Source organism: Toxotes jaculatrix, chromosome 4 (assembly GCF_017976425.1).
Source record: "Toxotes jaculatrix isolate fToxJac2 chromosome 4, fToxJac2.pri, whole genome shotgun sequence".
NCBI classification, from domain to species: domain Eukaryota; kingdom Metazoa; phylum Chordata; class Actinopteri; family Toxotidae; genus Toxotes; species Toxotes jaculatrix.
Window position 1 is genome coordinate 23,669,268 of NC_054397.1, and position 22,000 is coordinate 23,691,267.

Here is a 22,000-nt window from a genome sequence, read left to right on the forward strand (position 1 = left end):
GGGGCCTGCATCTTTTCTACACTCAAAACAGCTTCATTCATTATTCCTGTTTACATGAGGATAGAGGGTATGATCTGGCTGCAGTGGTAGCTATCATCTATTTCTCCCCTCCTCCCTCACTCTCTCTTTTTTGAGGCTTTGCAGCCTATACTTTGTAGAAGTAGTCAAGTTGCACTGAATGGGCTGCATGCACTGAAATGGAACACAAAAAACTCATGTTTTTCAATGTCTGGTTACTAAACCTTTGCTCGCACCTTCCACAAGATGAAAAGTAAACAACATTTAGTTTCCAAATGATTTCTTTCCAGCAGGGAAGCGACAGTGTCACAGCCTCTTACTGGACTGCTGCAAGCTTTCCACATCAAGTTTGACACCTTGATCTGACCTCATTTAATAAAAAAAAAAATACACCACTTAAAATATTTATATTTTTAATATTTATGTTGTATGAGATATAGTCACTGTGTGAGATCAGATGGCAACGGAGTCATAAATTCCTACTGTGAATGTGAGGACACACTACAATTGGGGCCTTGACCAAGCAAAGTTTGCACGACCTGCATAGTGTACATTTGTGATGGAGGAGGAGGAACGAGGAACCGGCTTCACTGTTCACCTGGCAGCACCAGCAACATCACAGCTTACAGTGGTTTCAGAAAGTATTCAGACCTCTTCACTTATTGCACACTTTTATTGCGTTGTAGATCTAATTTTAAATGGTTAAAATACCATGACCCACGACCATCTTAGCAGCACTCCATCAATCAGGCCTTCACGGTAGAGTGGCTGGAAGCCACTTGGAGTAAAAAGCATATGACGGCACACTTGGAGTTTGCCAAACAGCATTTAAAGGACTCTGAGAGCATGAGGAGAAAGATTCTCCGATCTAATGAGACAAAAACTCTACGTCTGGTGAACACCAGGCACTGCCTGTAACATGTCTAATACCATCTCTTCAGTGAAATATGGTGGTGGCAGGATTATGCCATGGGGGGTGGGGGTGGGGTGGGATATAACAAACCAAAAGTCAAGGTAAGCTAAATGATAGAAACCCCTTGTTTCGTAACAATACTTTTACTAATCTTTCTGTAGTCTTTCCACCCCTGCCTAGGTCTGAAGTAAGAGGCAGGGAAAAGGAGGCAGAGGGCCCTATGGATGTTTTGTGGGCTGTTTTGGACAAATAAACAGAAAGGTAAGCACACTTTTTTAGTGTGATTCTCTGCTGTGTAGTGCTGATGATTGATTAGGAAGGTGATGGTGATGATGATTAATGTATCAGGGCAATGAATGGGGGAACGGTAGATTCGCTGTATGCTGGCAAGTGGTTTAATGCTTTTTTGGTGTGTAACTATTTTGGCATATGATTACTCTGAGCCCAACTGCTGAGCAAGTGGGCGTTTGTGCTGTGAAATGGTGAAATGAGTATAGCTAATGAAAGTTCCATCACTGTGAGCGTGAAATGTGCATGTATAGTATACTCTGGGCTCGATTGTAGCATCAGACACTTGTATTTTTTGCTCCCTTCTCATTAAGATTTATATATCTATAGAAAAACAATAAGAACAAAAAAATGTTTGGCCGAGATACATGTGACCGTCGCTTAGCAGTTGTTTCAGAAGCACAGACAGTGCTGTATGTTGTGTGTAGGTGCCACACCGTGATTGTACTGAAATAGAGCAGAGGAGATCCATAAGCAGATAGAACATGTCAGTTTGGTTTTGTAGTAATCAACAGAAGGGAAACAAAGGGGCAGTCAACAACAGTGAAAGAGAGAGACGCAAACCCTAAACAGCTGCTTCTATTGTCACAACTGAGAAAAGACTGAACCCAAAAGCATGACTCCAAGAAGGGAGAAGGGAGCTGCAGACAATATATACACACAAGGAAATGGTGAACAGGTGGAAACAATCAGGGCGGGGAAGACAATCAGACTGGCAGGAAACATGAAGGAAGGGCAAGCAACCTGAAACAAGAGGAGATAAGATTTCAAAATAAAAGCGGAAATAATTACCAATCATGACAGCTTTTTGCTTCTGTGCTCTGTTTCCTATCATAACTGTAATCTGCTGAGCACACATTATCCACTAACTGTTCACTAACTGTAATCTAAATTCTGGCCCTCTAACATTGTCCATTGCCAGCCCTGTTTGTATTATGCTGCATGTCCTTCTCCTCCTCTCCTCTATTCCTAGCTGTCCTATCTTCCTCCTTTTCCTCCTTTCACCCAGCCCGGCCATCGGCAGGAGGGTCCCCCATTTGAGCCAGGTTCTGCTCAAGGTTTCTTCCTGTTAAAAGGGAGTTTTTCCTTGCCACTGTCGCCTTAAGTGCTTGCTTAAATTGTGGGTGTATTCCACCCACACCAAATGCTTGCTCCGGGAAGCAGGGTTCTGGGACACCAGACACCGGAGGCATGTCTCCAGCTCCTGGTTCAGGCACTCTGTCTGTCCATTTGCTTCTTTCACAGCCGGATGTTAGGCTGCCGTCTCTTTCGCTGAAGGTAGCTTAGTTAATGCAATGAAATGAGTCATTTTGGAGAATCTGTCCACCACTGTGAGCATCATGGTGTTACATTCAGAGACTGGGAGCCCTGTGACAAAGTCCAAGGAAATGTCCAACCAAGGATGAGAGGCAACAGGGAGTGGCTGCAGTAACCCCATCTGCGCTCTGGAGGTGGTCTTGTTTAGGTGCAGATGGTACAGGCTCCCACGTACTCTCAAACCTCCCACTCCATGGAAGGCCACCAGAACCTCTGTGAGATGACGTGCATCATCCTTTTGACTCCCGGATGGCAGGTGAGTAGAGAGGTGTGAGCCCAGTGGACCGCCTGTGGATGCATGGCAACCGGGAAAGATCCACTAGGCTCACTTCCGTGTCCGTGGGGGAAGCACCACGGACGATCAGGGAGAGAGCTTGTTGAATCTGGACAGTGAGCTGGTTCACCTGGGAGGACATGGCCACCTTAAACTCCTCCTGACAGGCCGCCATCTCTTTTATGCGCTACTGCAGGGAAGACATCTGATCTTCCTGCTGGTTAAGATGGGCGCGTTGGGAGCGGATGGCCGCTGTTAAATAATCGAGTCGGCTGGGTTCATGCTGGCCAGTTCGTACTGTCACAACTGAGCAAAAGACTGAACCCAAAAGCACGACTCCGAGAAGCAGGATCAAAAATAAAGTTTTTATTAACAAAGTCACAAATAATAATCACCCAAATGGGGAAAAAAACGCAAGCAAACAAAAACACAAAAGATGAAAATAAAATCGATCTAAACAAGGAAAACACAAAATCACTTTAACAGAGGAAAACTAACAAACTAGAACAAAAGACCACAACAGGCGAGGCAGTAAAGGCACAGTGAAAAGAACAAAGAAACAAAGTACAAAATAATACAAGACCTGACTAGATGAGCAATGACGAGGGAAATAACGCTGGTTCACTTGACGAGAGACAAGCTGCAGACAATATATACACATAATGGGGAATGGGGAACAGGTGGAAACAGTCAGGGCAGGGAAGACAATCAGACTGGCAGGAAACATGAAGGAAGGGCAAGCAACCTGAAACAAGGGGAGATAAGATTTCAAAATAAAAGCAGAAATCACAAGGCAACAGACAAAAACAAAACATGACATTATTTTCGGACTATGACATCTATTAGGGGCAGCTGTGCCTCAGGTGGTAGAGCAGCAGGTCATCCAATCAGAAAGTTGATGGTTCAATCCCTGGCTCCTCCAGTCCGCTTGTCGAGGTGTCCTGGGGGCAAGATACTGAACCTCAAATTGCTCCCGATGATCAGTGTACGAGTGTGTGTGTGTTAGTAAAATGCTCAGTATGAGTGTGTGAATGGATGAATGTGAGTGTAAAGAGCTAGTAGTGTTTGCAGACTAGAAAAGCACTTCATAAATGCAGTCCATTACCATTCAGTGACTGATTTCCTGATTTAAAATGAAGCCCTGGATCCCAGCATAAGTCTATAAACAGACAAATAAGCATTTAGAGTTGTGTGTGTGTGTGTGTCCACATGATGCAAGTAAGTCCATTATTCACTCTCTTTTAGCTCTGGTTTTGGTCTCTTACCAACTCTTGAAGGAAATATCTGCCTCTTTAGCTCCTAAATGTTTATCTATGTTCACCAGCAAGTGTCTTAACTGTGTCTGTCTGCTGTTTGGTTCTGAGCAGTTTGTTCACAAATTAGGTTTTTGGTGCTTTTTCAAAACAGCTGCATGCTGTGGCTAATCATCTAAAGATGTAAGTTTGGGCTCCAGGAAATTGCGATTCACATTTTTCACTATTTTCTCACATGCTACAGACTAAACAATGAATCACAGAATAACGTGTGTCCCATTTAGGTGTGAGTCCTTGCTATAATTCTGTCTTTAAATAGGAGTGTGAAAACTGAATGTGTTGTAGAAACACTCATGCACGGTAAAAATCACACTCATCTTGACTTCTAATGCCTCATTATCCAATCACAGCATCCCCTTGATCTGACAAGTCCTCATCCTTCCTTTCATCCCCTCTTCCTTCATCCTTTAATCACTCCATCTCCCGAGTTTCTCTGCCGTTTGGAAGACCAACAGTCATCCGCAAACTGTGCTCTTCCTCAGTTTTCTCTTCAAACTTCTCTCTGATTTCGTATTCAGTAAGTAGTTTACCTGTCGTCTGATTGATTCACTACATGTAAGCAAACTCTCCCCTTTTCTTTCATTCTATCTCTCTCTCTCTCTCTCTCTCTCACACACACACACACACACACACTCACAAACCATGAAATTAATATGAACCCAAACATACTTTCATTGCAGCTGCCCTGTGTCCGACAGGTGCTGATGAAGTCTTTTTTACATGAAAAAAATCAAAATCCAGGGTGGTCGCCAGGGTGATAAGACAGAAGAGTGGGCTGCTGCTCCAGTTGTCATGGTGAGGACTTTTAACTTTGATTGGCTGGAGGCATGGCCTGAAGCATTTGGAAGGCCACTACTAGACTGTGGCACACTGAGTGACAGGAAACTGACCAACAACACACACACATTTACACACTCACACAGACACACACATGCACACATATACACTGATTTGAACATAAAAAATTAACGCACAAGTAAAAATAGCTTTGCTATTCATGCGTCAGTTCAGTTATGTTCGTGTTAATGTTATGCAAAAGTGTTCAACTGTATTTATGAGCATTTGCATGCTTGCATATAATATGTGCTTTTAGTTCCATTAAATGTGTTAATGCACCTGCGTTAGTGTGTGTGTGTGTGTGTGTGTGTGTGAGAGAGATGGTTCAGTGTGTGTTTAGTAACATTTTATTTTTGCCTTTAGTCTCCTTTACCTTATTAAATTAATTATAAATTTAGCTTTTTATTAAATTTTTAAACATTTTTGCGAATGTGATTTTGTATCTGTCAACATATTTGCATCTACATAAATGTGACTGTGCAGCTTTGTCGACGAGTTTGAGTGTGCTGTGTGCAGTGGCCACCCATCCGTGTGTGTGTGCATGTGTGAGACTGGATGAGTGACTGACTGCGGAGCTATGACAGCCAAGCATACAGCAGAACAGTTATGGATTTTAGCTTGAGGGCTGCTGTAGGGTTTCACGAATCAGTCTGTTCCTCTCATCCTTTTCTTCTCCTCTTCCTCTCATCCCCCTCTCCTCTTCTCGCAGGGACTTCAGTCGCTTTTTTTTTCGAATCATAACTCCCCTTTAACCATGCCGACAACGGCTTTTAATAACTTCTGAGGCCCTTCAGTCACTGTTTGCCTGTAAAAGTTCATCAAGGTTGCGTTAGATTGGGCGAGACACAGTGGAAAGTTTCTATCTGAGGCCCCGCGCACAGTTGATGTAACAACTTGGAAAATGTTATTTATTTTTGACTGAGAAAGCCACGCATTTGATATAAAATGGGAAAAAGATAAATGTGTTTAGCTCAAAATGAGTTTAACTGAACATAAAAAGTAACTTAAAGGTTACCTTTAAACTCTGTAAACAGGAGAAAGAAACATAACCAGCAACAAGTGCAGCTAAAGAACTTCCTACTGTTTTGTATTTTACATCTGCTTTTTGTCAATCCAGTGCAACAAGGTGGGCAAGACTTGACACAACCTACTGTATAAAGCACATCTCCTAAAAAAAAAAAAAAAAAAAAAGCTCTCTGAAATACGTGTGTTCCTGCCTGTCAGGAGTGATGGTTATGGAAAATAAAAATGCACATATTCAGCTTCTGTGCTTTGGGGAGCTCTTACTGTTTCCAACCATGGAGCAATTTGAGAATCGAGGAAAGAACAGAAAAGGTAAACACACGTCAGTCAGTTTCAGCAAGCTTCAGCGGTGACGGGTGCAATCCAGTGAGGTGACGTGTTTGTTTGTTTCCTCTCGATGCCTCGCTTTTTCTGTCTCCCCTGGCTGCCTTTCTTTGTGAACACATATATATGTGTGTTTTTGTAATTTCATTGCCTTTAGAGATGCACCAGTGTGTTTGTGTCCTTGTGAAAATGGCCATTCAATCTGAATCGCAGTCATTTATGTGTTATACTATTACAGACTGCAAGTAGAACAAGCTCAGGACAATCTCAAACAAAAAACATAACATAGCAACATAAAGGGTGCAGGGGTAAAATGCCCCTTTAACATAGAATAAATACCCCTTCTGTATATGACAACGTATGATAAAGAAGTGCCACAGTTTTTTTTTTTTTTTCACATTAACTTTACCCCTTTTCATGTGCTTCAATGTGTATATACAGCCATATGAACAGCCTGTTATTTCCACAGTCATTTGTCTCTGTGCCACAGAACAAAATGGATTATCTGCACAGCTGCCTCTGTTTTTCATGGGTAATGGTGTAAAGGATGAAACGACTGCCTTTGAGTCTTGACAGACTAATAGGTTGGAATGACAATACCTCTGACGCAAGCTGTCACTCAGATGACCAGAAATCCGGTGACAGTTCCAGGAGAAAAGCATTAAACTTTCCAGGGCCAAATTCTCGTAGGGACTGTTCGACAATTGTGTGTGTGTGTGTGTAATGCATGGGGTTGGGGTGGGGCAGAAAAAGTGGGATGGCTATATAACATTTTTTTTGATTATGTAAGAGCTGTCATGTAATTTATTTATTTATTTATTTATTTATTTATTTATTGTTGGAAAACAAGGGCCTATTGTTTTTTTCCTCCAGGATCAGTGCAGAGTTTAGTTTCTTACTTACCTTCTTTAGTGATGTCCTTTCGCTTTTGCATGGTGCCAAACACAGTTGTAGCGGAGGTGTAATTACATGGATGGAAGCGTCTTGGAAGAACAAAGTTACAGAGCACTTACCGACTCCTAACCATCATCAAAACTTACCAAAACACCCTGATGTTTCTCTAACCTTCAGCAACAGGTTTTAGCTGCTTAAATGTCATTATAATAAACAATGAGGTGTTTGGAAATTTTAGCAGGTTTGTGTTGCCAGATGTTGTTGTGATTCCAGTCGAAGAATCAGGGCAGGAGAGTGGATCCTCTGTGAGTGTTACTGCAAAAGGTGTAGTGGACCAACATATTATGTGCCGGTAGCCAGATGACTGTGAGGGTGAATCTGGTTGTGAAAAACAACAGATGATTTATAATTTAAAAAATGTATTCATGGCACTGAGCATGACATTTAAAGCAATACAGCTATTTACTATAACCCTTTAATCCGTAATCAAGCATGCATATACCTCGCTCTGAAGATATTTACAGATATTTAAAACAAACTGCCTTTGAAAGTACTGAAATATCTACACATGAACTGCTGCACATTAGACCACATAACTGCAAATTACCCAATGCTACTGTTTGTAAAACACAACACAAATATTTAAAGCTTACAACTGTTGCCTGCAGATCAAATAACATAAACATAAAATAGCAAACAGATGGTGCCCTCCACACCAAGTGGCTAATTGTGGAGCCAATTAAAGTTCAATGGTAAATTCAATTTATCTCTGAAGAAAACATCCACAGAACAACTGTAAGCGCCCAATGAAAACTCTGTGGAAACACAAAGACAACATGTATTATGTTTGTTTGTGTGCAGACGGTGGGAAAACTCAAAGAAAGTGTCCAGACATTTCTCCTCTGCTCTGTCTCTGCTCGGCATGCAGTGAGTGCAGACACTTACAACCATGTCGGCACCCCTTGTTCCAGAGCTTTGCAGGCTTTTCTCACAGTACTCTATTCATACCTTTGTTGCCAAAAGGGGAATTTTTTCAGGAAATAGAAAATGAAGCCACTTAATCAGAAAGAGAGGAAACAAAAAAGAAAAAAAAACATTTTGCAGGAATCTTAAATCAAATATGTTCTCAATATGATATAATGACATAATCTGAGTGGTTTTGTGTTTACCCCTAAACCTCTTTATGTAATGCAAAATAACTATATACTGTGTGAATGTAGGGTAACAGGTGAACATATGTAGCAATTAACACATACATTACTGCTGTTAGCAAAGAGCAGGGAGTGCTAAGTTCTGAGACTGTAGTTACCTACATATTTGCTGCTTGTTGTTAAGGTCCAAGGATAATTAGTTGGCACCGAGTCAGGTTTTAGAGTCAGCTTGTTAGCAAAACCCATGTAAACCAAATCATCTACTTTTGTTGTAGCGCAGGATGACTTGATAAACAGGAAGCTCCCAGTTCTGGCTTGTTTTGCACAAACCTTCATGTTTCTTTTTCCATTTTGCTCTAGTTCTGTTTTGAAGTGTAATTACTTGACACAGGTTATCACTCTAATTTTATTGAAAGGTCCGTTTTCTTCATCCTTACTTTCCACATTGCACTTGTATAATTTGCACATATTTGCACTTTGGACCATAATTGATGAAAACTATTTTACAGTACGTGTACACCAACAATTCAGGTTTAAACACAGAGACACTTTCCCCATTCAGGAGAGGAATTTGAAAACAGCATAGAAACATAATCATAAAATTTTATTCACTATTGACTGGAAGGGGTCTTAAAAATAATTCAATGCAATAATAGCAAGAATGTCAGGAAAGCAGTCTGTACAGTGCTGTGGATTAATGAATGATTCTTACCATTATCTGCCAGCCACAATGGATTTTACACTGTGTAAAGACCTTCTCCTTCAGCTGATTAAATCCTTGCGGTGTTCTGAAGGCAGCAGAACAGATACTGTGTGTGTGTGTGTGTGTGTGTGTGTGTGTGTGTTCCATCTAAGCAACACACCATTACACATAACCGCCCATTGTGGATACCATGATTAACTCATTCATATCCAACATCAGGCTGCTGTAAAGTACTCCCACACACACACACACACACACACACACACACACACACACACACACATATATATACACATATATACACACACGTTTGTATTTCTGTATTTCTGCACACAGAGCCTGTAATTCCAACAGTTTATGCCTGGCATTGAGCAGTTTATTAACTACATTTTAATTAATGTGTTTTTAATTGCAATGTGATGTTATACAGCAGCAATTATGACAGTAATGAAATGAAAGTATTATATATTAATTTACTTTAGTGGTGGTGAGGCAAGTGTAATCTTTTGAGAAAATAACACTACACTCTCATCCTCATATGACAGCGTCTATTATCCACATTGTACTGTAGTTCTACACACAGTATTCAGCCAGTTTGTGAGATATGATAGAGGTAATCATATTTAGTCTATCAGTGTTCATAGAAATCTGGTAACGTTATGAAAATGAAACAAACCCAGGCAAGAGATGATAGCTACCATGCTTGTGTAAGTCAATTTAGCTCCCAGTGACTGAGGCAATAAACTACCTTTGACTGAAATCTGCTGGGAGGCCTAGATATTGTGAATGTGAACACCATGAGTTATCAGTGCCAAGCTTTATTTACAAATTGACAACACCCACTCCTCACAGGTGTAAACACAAGCTGCTTAATTATTTGCTTAGAAATTATAGCTTTAGCGCTATAAAATCAAAATAAAATAAAAAAGGCCACAGATGTGCTTTCATGTTCTGCACTAAAATGGAGCTCAGTGGTGTGGCAAGAGCTAGAGGTCAAGGAGTGAGTGAAAGAGGAGGGAGAGGAGGGTGAGGATGGGGAAGGACAGTTGTCTCTGATGGGATCAGGACCACACTGGCTGACCATGTGCTCAACCATGGGCTGAGTATGAGGGAGCAGAGAGTGGGCAGAGAGTTCAGCCCAACCTGAGCTGCTGCACAGTTTGCATCTACAGTATCAGAATGTACCTCCTATTACCTACTACTACACGATGCTGCTGTTCTTGAAGACCCATGATTTCTCCTCCTACACCTCCCACCACATTCTCCATCCCTAAACCATGCTGAAGATTTCTTTCTGGTGTGGCGATGGAAGGTGTGTGACCACCATTCCCTCACACTCAGTCCCCTTCTCCAGGCCATGGAGGATGCATTTGGTGAAGATGATGCAGGGGATCCATCACTCCAGAAGATTCTTTCTCGGCTGCTGAGCCAGAGAGAACATGAGGTCTTTACAACTGGCTAAAGTGTAACACTAAAAAAGGCATAAACCTATGAAGATATTCGTAATAATGTTTTGTGTTGTGCTTTTGCTGGAGATTTGTAGGGTTTTGCATTTTGTGTTTCTGGTTTTGTGTTAAGTGTTTTGAAAAAATGAGCCTAAAATTCAAAAAATGTCTGTAAACAATTGTTAAAAACTGAGTGAGTGTAAACCCTTAAATGCTCTGAGCAAATATTCTGTTGTTACTGTTCCATGTGTCCCTTGTTTGTATAAAACATACATTCTTCCTTTGTAATTTGACTGTTTGACTGTTGTCTACTATCATCCTATTATTGAGTGTCGTGTATGTATATACATTATTTGTCTTACTTTTCTTGAAACCTTTCCTTTTATTTTGATAAATTCACCAGGAGGGTGATGCGTTTTGTGTAAGCCAATTAAAAGGATCAATGACAATATTAATAACATTAAGTACATTTCATTCAACTTCTTACTGCCACACAATCACACAATAAGCCAAAGTGGTGGGACTTAAAACCATGTCACTTAAAACACACACTATACTCCTTTCTAAGAAAAAAAATCACCACAATACAATTACAGCACAACCAGCAAATGCCAACATAAATATACAATAAACGATTTCTGCAGTAAAAACATAATCAAAAAGTTGCTGTTTCCATGTTCGTTGGAGCTGCAAATAATTTCTGCTTTGAGCTTTATATATACAGTGGTTGTCACAGCTGATGTGTAATTGTGATTTTGTTGGTTTAATGCCTTCAAGTGGGTTTTAATTTAAAGGGTCATGGGGAAAATATGTTGTCTACAAAGAAATGAATGCAGTTTAATGCTTTTCTGCAGCAGCAGTTTTTCCACCCTGACTTAACATTTCTTTAATTAATGCTTTAAATAATATATTTAAATAATACAGAAGGAGACATGTTATGTACAACTAAATGTACAAACATTTAGTTGAAATAAATTACATAATGTATTCACTTATTCATAAAAATACTGGACATTAAAATGTGTTTATTAGCATTAAAGGGTCCTTTGGTAAAAGATTTACCACAATGCAAAAACTTTTTTTTTTTTGACAAATAAGGATATAAATTTAAATGCAGTATCACTGTGTAGCCAGAGTCAATATGCCCCAACCTCTATTCAACCCATCAACCCATCTCTGATGGCTTCATGCTCTCTGACTCTCTGTTTGATGTTCAGAAATTTGATATCCCCTCCAAAATAGATTTCTGTTCAGACTAATGGTTTAGCTGGTGCAGACAGTGTGTGTGTGTGTGTGTAAATGTGCAATGTGTTGTGTGCCTGTAAAACCTGAGTCTTTGTATATTTTTGGATGTTTCTTGGTTGTGTGCATCACTGGTTTCCCTCTGCTGACCTCTCCCATGAACACTCAATGAAAAATGATGATAGAGATGCTAAATAGATTGCTGCCTCTACTTCCAGTATTCTGCGATTTACTTCTATCAAGCATTCATCTGTTGGATCCAAATGTGTTTATGTCTGCTTGGACGTGTATAAACACTTCCTTGTGTGTGTATCTGGATGTGTGTGTGTGCCAGTCTCCTGCTTTCTGGGTGCCACATCGACATACCAATCAATGCTACACCTCCCATGAGTCTCCATCCAGTCAGGCTGTCACCAGGAGGTCTGCAGGGTGTCGGCTACTGAAGGACATCTTTATAATGCAGCCACACTCTGACCTTGAGGGTCAAAAGTCAACCATACTTAAGCCAATGCCAGTTAATTGAGGAAGTATACTGATCGATTGGTGGGCTGTGACGGTGATGCTGGGAATACACATGCTTGTCAGTTTATACATCCCATACACACCACACATAGACTTAATACATGATGCCATCACACACTTGCGCCCACAGGTGAAAGTTGTACCGTGCCTTACTGTGCGCCCTTACCTGCTTGTTTGAGTCTTGAGAGGGATTCTTTAATGAAGGAGCGGTGCGGGCGCTCATGAAATCATTTAAATTTCAAATGCATGAGGTGATTATGCCAGTGAATTAGCCCAGTGACTTATTGTAGAATAATTTAGCTCAGTCAGGCAGAATGGAGACAGCTAATGTCTACGGAGGCCTTGCAGCAGACATGGGGTAGGGTGGGGCTCGGTGGATTTGCTGGTGGGAGGGCTAGTGGGAGGTGAAAAAATGGAAACTGGGAAGGAGGAAGAGATGGAAAAGGAAGGAACAGCTGAGCAGAGGTGGTCATTGTGTACACAGACTCCACAAAAGACACAAACAGGGAAAGCTCCAAGAAAAGTGAGGCATAATGGGAGAAGTGGGGATGGAATAGGGAAGAGATGAACAGAGGGAGAGGAGAAAATCAATGGAGAGGAGGACTGGAGGTGGTAATTGCCTGACAGACATGAATGGATAGAAGAAGGGAAAAGGGTGAGCAGGCAGGTGCAGAAAGAGAAAAGGGAGGAGGGGGGGGGGCAACAGAGAAAAACCAGCAGAAACGAGGGATGAAGATTATTCATGTTTGCTATGAGACAGACATCTGCAGAGAAGGCAGTGAGAGGGGAAGCAGGGAAGACGGAGGAATCGTGAGGCTCTTTCCTCAGTAAGAAGGAGGACGGAGGGTCTTCAAGTTGCATTAATCAGTTTTTCTGCATTCAGAGGGCAGAGAAACATCAAAACAAGGCTGGCTAATGAAGCTGCTTAAGCTACCCTGTTAGCAAACATATGCGTATTTAATCATTTGGCACATATAGAGCAATATTATCATCCCAGTGAAGATGTGTTTCAGGCAACCAGACAAATGTAAGTTCAATACCTGCTTGTGTGTTAGCTCTGTTTTGGTCTCCAGCCTAAACCAATTAATTGATTCTGAGCAGTTAATTTACACTGACTCTACTAAACCATTTTTCATGACTGGAGAAAAGATGTAAACACAACAAGTCAAATTCTAACCATATAAAGCTGTTAATGGCTTTTATAATACTGATGTCGCATTGTGTCTGCTGAACATCAACATTCATTTGTTGTGTTTCTGGACACAAAGTCCAATATTCACTCTCCTTTTAGCTCTGTTTTGTTCAACTCCTGACCCAATTACCCCTCAGTTTAATCTTTGTCTCTTGTCTCTAAATGCTACATACACTAGTCGGTACCTGTGTGTGTCTGCTCTGTGGAGCTGGGCAGTGGATAGTAGTGGATGGATTACGGATTAGGCACAGGCCCTGGGGGCCAGTGGGTCAGGGGCTTCACATGCAAAATTTCACTGAAACAGACACATACTGACTACAAAAAAACACTTGAAATATGGAAGAAAGAAAAACAAAAAAACAAAAACAAAATCTGAAAGTGAGTGAATGACTTGAATAATGGGTATCTCAAAGTGAAAAAAAATGAGAGACTTCAAATTAACGACTTAGTATTTCAAAATAATAAGAACCCTTCTCAGAATACGCACATCGGTTAGCATACTGCCAACTACTGTGAATGGAGTGGTATATGACTGTAAGGAGGTGAGTTTTGTTTATTATAAAGGTTAAATTTACAGTATATAACCTAAATAAGCAAGGATTTCTTATTATTTTGAGATACTAGGTCGTTATATTGAAAAAGCATCTCATTATAATGACTTACAGGATTCTTTTTTATTTAATTGGCAGAAATGGGCTTCCATTCAAAACCACAAAGAGACACAAAATGACTATGGAGAGACACAAAACAGCCACAAACAGACTAAGAGACAACAACTACAGAATGATGTCAAAACCATAAAGTGATGTAAAACTGACTACAAAGAGGGGAGAGGGGGTCAAGTAATCAGACATTAACACAGAGAGCTCTGACTGTGTGCATTTATTGGCCAATCAATAAACCCCATTGTTTATACAGGAAATTGGTTGAAATTATTTAATTAACCATTTAAAAATACACGGTCAAATTAACTTTTGAGCAAATTGTAGTTACTTTCTATTGAAAATAGTCAGTGACATTGACCAGAGCTCTTTGGCTGGAAACTGCTACCTGCTGCTGGTGGAAACGAGGTTTGTGAGAGCAGTGAGTTAACGTGAAAGAGCATCAAAGTTAAGGGTCTTGAAACCAAAACAATGACCTAGAAAAGAAATACTACAGTGCTCTGTGGACTTACAGTAGAGTCAAGTTATAATTCTCTGTGGGTTTGTCACAAGGACCGATCCCTTTCACATTACACACGGTCATTTAATCCATTGTAGGAGCAAAAACATTGATTAGTGAAGCTTTAAAAAAAACTTGACAGTATTTATCTCTGATTTTGTAAAACCACAAAGACATACAGGCACTGTGAATGAGCTCAAAGGAGAAAGTATGGACTGTTAGCGACGGCAGGGCGTGTATGTGGGTTAGAGACAAGAGTGCACCACAAACCCCCTTCTTCTTTTTACTGCACCCCACACAAGCCCCCATACATAGTATATTATGTTCAGCAGTCAAGGCAATTATTTGCGATTAATCATTTGATTGATGTGGCAAACATGTTTCTGCTTACGACCAAATAATGGATCAATCAGGGACAGGAGAGAGATCATTTAGAAACACAGGAGAAGCCATAAATTATCTCTGATTGCCTAACACATGATTAATGCTCCAGTGTACGTTGCCCTAATGTGATTCATCAGTGTTTTATATGTAATTGGTGTATATCGAGGGGGATAAATTAGATGGGTGCAGCTGGGAATGAAATGTACTCAGTGTGCTTGTGTGTATCCAGTCTGGTATCAATGACGTATGAATAACATGCTAATTTGTTAAGTCATTTCACGTGTTATCACTACACATTTTTTGATTTTCGCGTGGCAATCCATGCTACGTCATTTCTCTACCGACTAACCCCTGAGTCTAAAGTGTATCTTTAATAGCAATAATCACAGCTTTGCATGTGAGCAGTGTAGCTCATAAAAAGGTTTAAAGTGTCATTTCAGGAGTTTACATGTACAATTGAGTAATAATACAACATTTTGTCTCACATATTAGAGACACAAACTTAAGTTTCAAATTTAAGACAATAGTTTTTGTTACCACCACAGTTACCACTTCAGCTGTAAAAATGTAAAACCATTCATTCCAACCGTCCACAGGGTCACAGGGTCAACTGATCATTGGAACATGTGGGTTTGTTGCTTTTAATCAGCTTAAAGTAATTGAATTTGGTAGCAGCGTCTCTTTAAAAAAAAACAGTAATTAAAATTTGCCACATTTTTGGTTTGATTTGTTGATTTAAGAGATATCCTCAGTATTTATGTTTCACAACAGTATAATTTTGTTGATCTGTCCTTGGCTCCATAAGATACTACTTTCTCAAACATAATTCTCAAAACTTAAATTGAAATATGTGCAAATGGTATATATTTTTCTTTCTCACTGTCCTTAATTCAACAGTGACACATTTGTCATAATGGAAGAAACATTTTAAATCTCCATGAATCACTATTTTTCCCATAAACAATGGATTGAATGAATGAATACAGTACATGTGTATGTAGGTGTATCTATCTACATCTATTGTATACCATTTTGGAGCCTTTCTTACTGTTTAAAGGAAGACTATGAAACTTTTGCCGAACAACAGCATTGTGGCCACAAGTGGTAATTGCAGGATAATGGCACACTGAATTTCCCCTAATTTTCCAATTTCCTCTTGAACCAGCTGCTTTAAAGACAGCACCAACAGGCAACCTGACTGAAAGCAAGAGGAACGTGAACAAAAGCAGCAGAGCAGAAAACAACTTTTCATTTTTAAGACAAAGAATGTGTTATTTCTTCTTTCAGAAGGTACAGTCTTCCCTTAGATTCAGATTGGCCAAAAAATAAGATAATACAACTTTTTTTCATTTTATTTTTTGACGAATTTCGGCTGTTGTCTGCAATTGGTTAAATACAACAACCTTCATACAACAATGATAACTGCTTCCTGAGCTAATTAAGTTAACTGGTCCACTGTTTGGTGACTATTTAGGAATACTGTGGCTTTACATATTGATGGATCTAAATTGGTTTGAGTATGATATCCACACTCCTGCAGCTTGTGTGACTTAGAAGACATGTGTTACTGAACAAGAGAGTATATCTTCATTCAACTTTCTATAGATGGATACAGATTTTTTTAAAAAGGCAAAGTTTAATTTGAACTCTTTTTTTTTTATGAAATCTTGCTCACTGATCACGAATGTGATAAGTATTAATGGAGGATCATTATCGCCATTTTCAATCTCTTTGGAATTGAGACAGAAGGAATGACAGCTAATTGCAAGGTACTGCTTCTGCAATATCTGCCATAAAAGGGAGCTTTAGTGCGTGCTCTTATTAGAGACTTGGCATTTTGAAAGCGGGTAGTCATGGTTATGTGCTCCTGTTATGTTATATCACCCCAGGTTTCAGCATTCCTTGTAATGTAAAAAAAAGGCAGTGAGGCTTAGGCATGGAAATGAGGGTTAGGCTATGTTACAAAATGTCTGATGTCTCCCCCTTCTTCCTCTCTTTGTGTGTCTGTGGATATGTCAGCACTTCCCATAGTGGAATACCCCATTCCTCTAGGTTTCATCCCTCCTCACCCACCTCAATTTTCCTGTCTTCTTCACCCCCTTGCTTTTCTCGTCCCTCAAACACCTTCCTCTCATTTTGTGCCCCTTCATTAAAACTACAAAAAAATAGGAAAAGAAAAAAGAATGCAGAGAAAATTGCTTATTGTCTGACTCCAAATACCACAGTGCCACCAAGTGGACAACAACATCATGACAGTCTGTAAAACAACATGCTGTATACACATATTCTATATGCTCACATGTAGCCAGAGTGGTGATGGATCTGTGGAGTTACAGAATGAAGGTTAACAGATAAAAGGTGCTCTGAGTGTAACCAATGCATGTGAAACAGACTCTTCAGATGAAACGGGTGAAAGACAGAGAGGTGGGCAAGTGTTGGATCGATGAGACAGTGGAATAAAGAAAAATGAAAGTAACAAAAGAAAATTAAAGTTAAAAGACTGATAGAAATCCTCAGCTCCCTGTCACTTGGTGCATGCAGTGACCGGTAACTATGCTAAAGCTCAGAAACACCAGCGCCACTGCTAACTCGGCCACCACAGGACTATCAGGTAAAAAAAACTAAAAAAACAAAAAGACACACACACACAAACACATATGACTGTCTTTTCAGATAATCTACTCGACTTCAGTCATTCTTTTCCACGCAGTGCAACATTACAGTTTTGACATTTCCTCACTCTTCTTTCTCCTCATCCATCACTCGCTGACTCAAAGTGAGATATCACCATGAAAGCACCAATAACTTGCAGACATGCCACCCTCTAAAGACAGTTTTTCTATTTTCGAATCAGGAAATGAAAGGCTCTCGTGATGTTAGACAACCTCTTCCTCTGAATTGTTTCCTCCTAAAACCTCCCATCTTTCATTCTTTTTTAAACAAACAAAAGCTTTTCATTTCATTCAATGTGGATTGTAACCTAAGAAAAGATACTTAGTGGATTCTCAAGATGTTTTAATTAGTTATGAAGATAAACAGGGAAGCAATAAAACGAAGGAATAAAAAAACACAGCATTTAAGCTTTGTGTGGAAGCGGTGACAATCACCTTACCAGAGATTCACAACTGATCCTAAATTTCACTCAAAGGAAGGTACAATAAATGCATATAAGTGTGTTAATGAGGTGCAGGTGCAGGTATTGGTTGGGAGAAAAAAATTATTTCAGAGCGTCAGGGTTTGATTAAGATGCAGTTTTTCTTTTTGAAGCTATTTTGAAGTGTGTTTTTTTTCCTTCCCTCTGTAGCCATTCTCCATAATTTCCAGCATGCATATCAACAGTCCATCCTGCAGTAATGCTGTAGCTGATACTGCTGCTAACACTTTACAGGAGGTCATTTGAATCTTTATATCAAAACTAAACAGATCTCTGAAATACTGCCTACTGCCTAGGTCTGGTGTTGCTTTCTTAAACAGGATTTCCAAGTTGGAGAAAATTAGCCAATCAGAGCCAGTTAGACACCTTACTGTAACCTGTTTTCCAGTATGGAATATGGGAGCCTGTGAAGCAGAGCTTTGTTGTAAATGAGGAAATATTGAAAAAAAAAAGTCTCACCCCACTTAGCCTGGCAAAATGATAAGGCACATGAGTTAGAGACATGGGATATGCTGTGATTTTAATTGATGCTATTTTTGTGTAAAGTGATTCAGACAGGCGTTCACCTTTAAACACAAAAGAATTGCAGGCTGGATTTTGGAAAATATAAATTTAAATACTGGATTTCTTGACTAAACTGGGATTAGAGCAGGCTAACTAATGGCGACATATAAATCTCGGTCATGGTTCATTAATCCTTAGTTTAACCTTGAGGGTCTGATTGGGTTAATTCCTGGATCTCATGTCAAAACTCAGGGGGAAGTGCCTTGCTTTCCATGGTCTGAAAGGAAAAACAATCAACAAATGGGGGGTCTGATTCTCTGTGTGATGCATCATTACTGCGTCATTAAGACGAGACAGCGCGCAGAAAGACAGAAGAAAGCCATTAGAGCGAACAGAGATGAGATGGAGATGGAGGGAAGGGGAGAAAACAATGCAGAAAGGAGGTGACAGAGAGGGAGAAGTGAGAGAGACCATGTGCCCTGCAATCACTTCAAATGTTAGTTTGGACCTCATCAACCCCAGAGTGAAAAACTACACTAACTTCCCCTTCACTTTGTCTTACCTTTCTCCGCCTTTCTTTCTTTTTTTTTCCCTCACTTTCCCTCTTTGTGTGTCTCTCCATCTATTCCCTCACAGGAATCCCACTGCTGACTGATTGGTCATACAGTATGAGTGAGCATGATTGTTCTAAACTGGAAAAGAGAGAACACTTCCACTGATGAGGGGAAGGGTACCTCCCTCTGAGAATCAAACCACTTGATGCAGCGGCTTCCGAATGATACACACACACACACACACCCTGGTCTTTCTATAGTTGTGAGGACACTGGTTGAAATAATGCATTCCTCTAACCCGTTAACCTAACCTTAACCATCACAAGCAAATGCATGACCCCGACCTTTAACCTGATCTTAACCTAAACCCAATTTTAACATGAACCTTAAAATCATATCTTAACCATCAAACAGCCCTTTCAAGTTGTGAGGACCGGCCAAAATGTTCTCACAACCTTGGATTCGAATCAAAATTTGTCCACACAAACATAGAAAGACACACACACACACACACATACACACACACACACACGTTCTTTCTAACTGTCTCTCTCATTTTTCTCTCTCCAATCCTTTCCTCTCACTCTTTTTTCTCCCTCCTCTGTCTGTTTGTTGTGCTCCACCTCCCTGGGCTCTTCGAGTGCATTAATCAGTCAAGCCACCGTGCCACAGCTATTACTCATCTGGTCAGAATAAGAGAGAGAGGGGGAGAGAGAGGGAGAGAGTGCATAACAGAGACAGAGGAACAATGACAGAGTGAGACAGAGACCAAAAATGGGAGAGAGGAAAGAGGTAGAGCTGGGGTATGGGAAAGAAAATGGAAAAGTGCAGAGAGGAAGCTGCTCTGTATTCATTCATCTTTTAATATCTCTCCTTACCTCAAGGCTTTTCATCTCTTAACCATCCATCCATTCATCCATCCATCCACTCATTCAGCCAGCAACCAGCCATGCATCCATTCATTCACCTATTTATAGATGCCACTAACTCCCCCACCCTCCCACCTAATCATGCATCCATCTTTCTATCCATCTTTCCATTTCCCCTTTCACCTCACTCCCCATCTTCGATCCATCTCTCCATCTCTCTGTCTACACCTGTCTCTATCTTTATTTCTTTCCTCATTTATCCATATCGTATTTTCACTCCCTCACTGAGAACACAGCAGGCCCAGAGAGAAAATAGACGGGGAAAAAGTGAAAGATGTGGAGCTGTTTTTTGCTCCACAGCAACAGGGTAAGGTTTTCAAACGCAGGGAAAAAGAAGAGCTCACAGTCTTTTCTCCTTTCACTTATTTTCAACAGGACTATGAGATAGCTGTGCTAGCAGCTCTGAGGGGAACAGCAGTAATTTTAGCTAAATGCTTACATAAGCATGCTAATGTGCTCACAATGACGATGCTAACATGCTGTTGCGATTGAGGCTGATTACGAAGGACTGAGGCCGGTGGCATCTCAGTCACGGTTTCATTTTAAGTTCAATATGATGGAGTAAAAAGCCAAAATAATGAAACATCAGCATAAATGTATGTACCAAATTTCAATTTGTACAATTGGGGTTAATAATTGTCAAGTCACTTCACCAACAAAACCAAAAACTAAACCTGATAGTGGTGCTTGAAGAAATCACCAAAGTCATTAGGACTCATCTACTCATCTACCAAGGAGATATTTTACTGGGCAAGTTAAAACTTGAACTGACCTGCTGGTGTTGTTAAAATAAGGGTCAGGGGATCACCAAAATCATTTGGGTTTATTCTCTGGACATCATGAATATTTGTACCAAATTCCATGGCAATCCATCCATTGGTTTACATGATACATCACTAAAACCAAAAAGGGTTAGGGTTAGGGGGTTAGGTGTGGGGATCTGAGTCTATCCTCCTAGGAGAACAGGAAAATGCACCCTCTTTCGCCTTGGCCGACACCGCCACCCTGGAATTAGTTTTATTTATATTTTATTTTAGCTTTAGTCAGCTTTTCCAAAAAATTAGCCTTAGTTAGTTTTTCTTTGCTTAGGTTTCTTAGCTGCTTTCCCTTGTTTGGTTTCCTCTATGGCTTGCTTCCCTTTGTTTCTTTACTTAGCTTGTATTTCTTTATTTAGATTTAGTTTTTATATTTTATATTTTAATTTTGTTTAAATTTTAAGGTGCTTTGACAGCAACATTTCGGCTGATTTGGCCTTCCTCAGGCTGACTCTGACTTTGCTCTATGTATCCCAATTGCTCCACCCCTTTTCTTTATTATTCGAATTAGGTTTGAAGCCCTTTTGGTTTTTTCTTTTTAGTTTTCCAGTTCACCTTTCCCAATGCCTTTACCTTAGCCAAACCCCAATGCCTCAATCTTCCATATTTGGGTTTTATTTTCTTCCTTTATTTGGACTTTCAGTGTATTCAGAAAGTATTCAGACCCCCTTAAATTTGTTATATTGCAGCCATTTGCTAAAATCATTTAAGTTATTTTTTTCCTCATTAATGTACACACAGTACCCCATATTGACAGAGAAACATAAAATTGTTGAAATTTTTGCAGATTTATTTAAAAAGAAAAACTGAAATATCACATGGCCATAAGTATTCAGACCCTTTGCTCAGTATTTAGTAGAAGCCCCCTTTTGAGCTAATACAGCCATGAGTCTTTTTTGGAATGATGCACACCTGGGTTTGGGGATCCTCTGCCATTCCTGCTTGCAGATCCTCTCCAGTTATGTCAGGTTGGATGGTGAACGTTGGTGGACAGCCATTTTCAGGTCTCTCCAAAGATGCTCAATTGGGTTTACGTCAGGCCT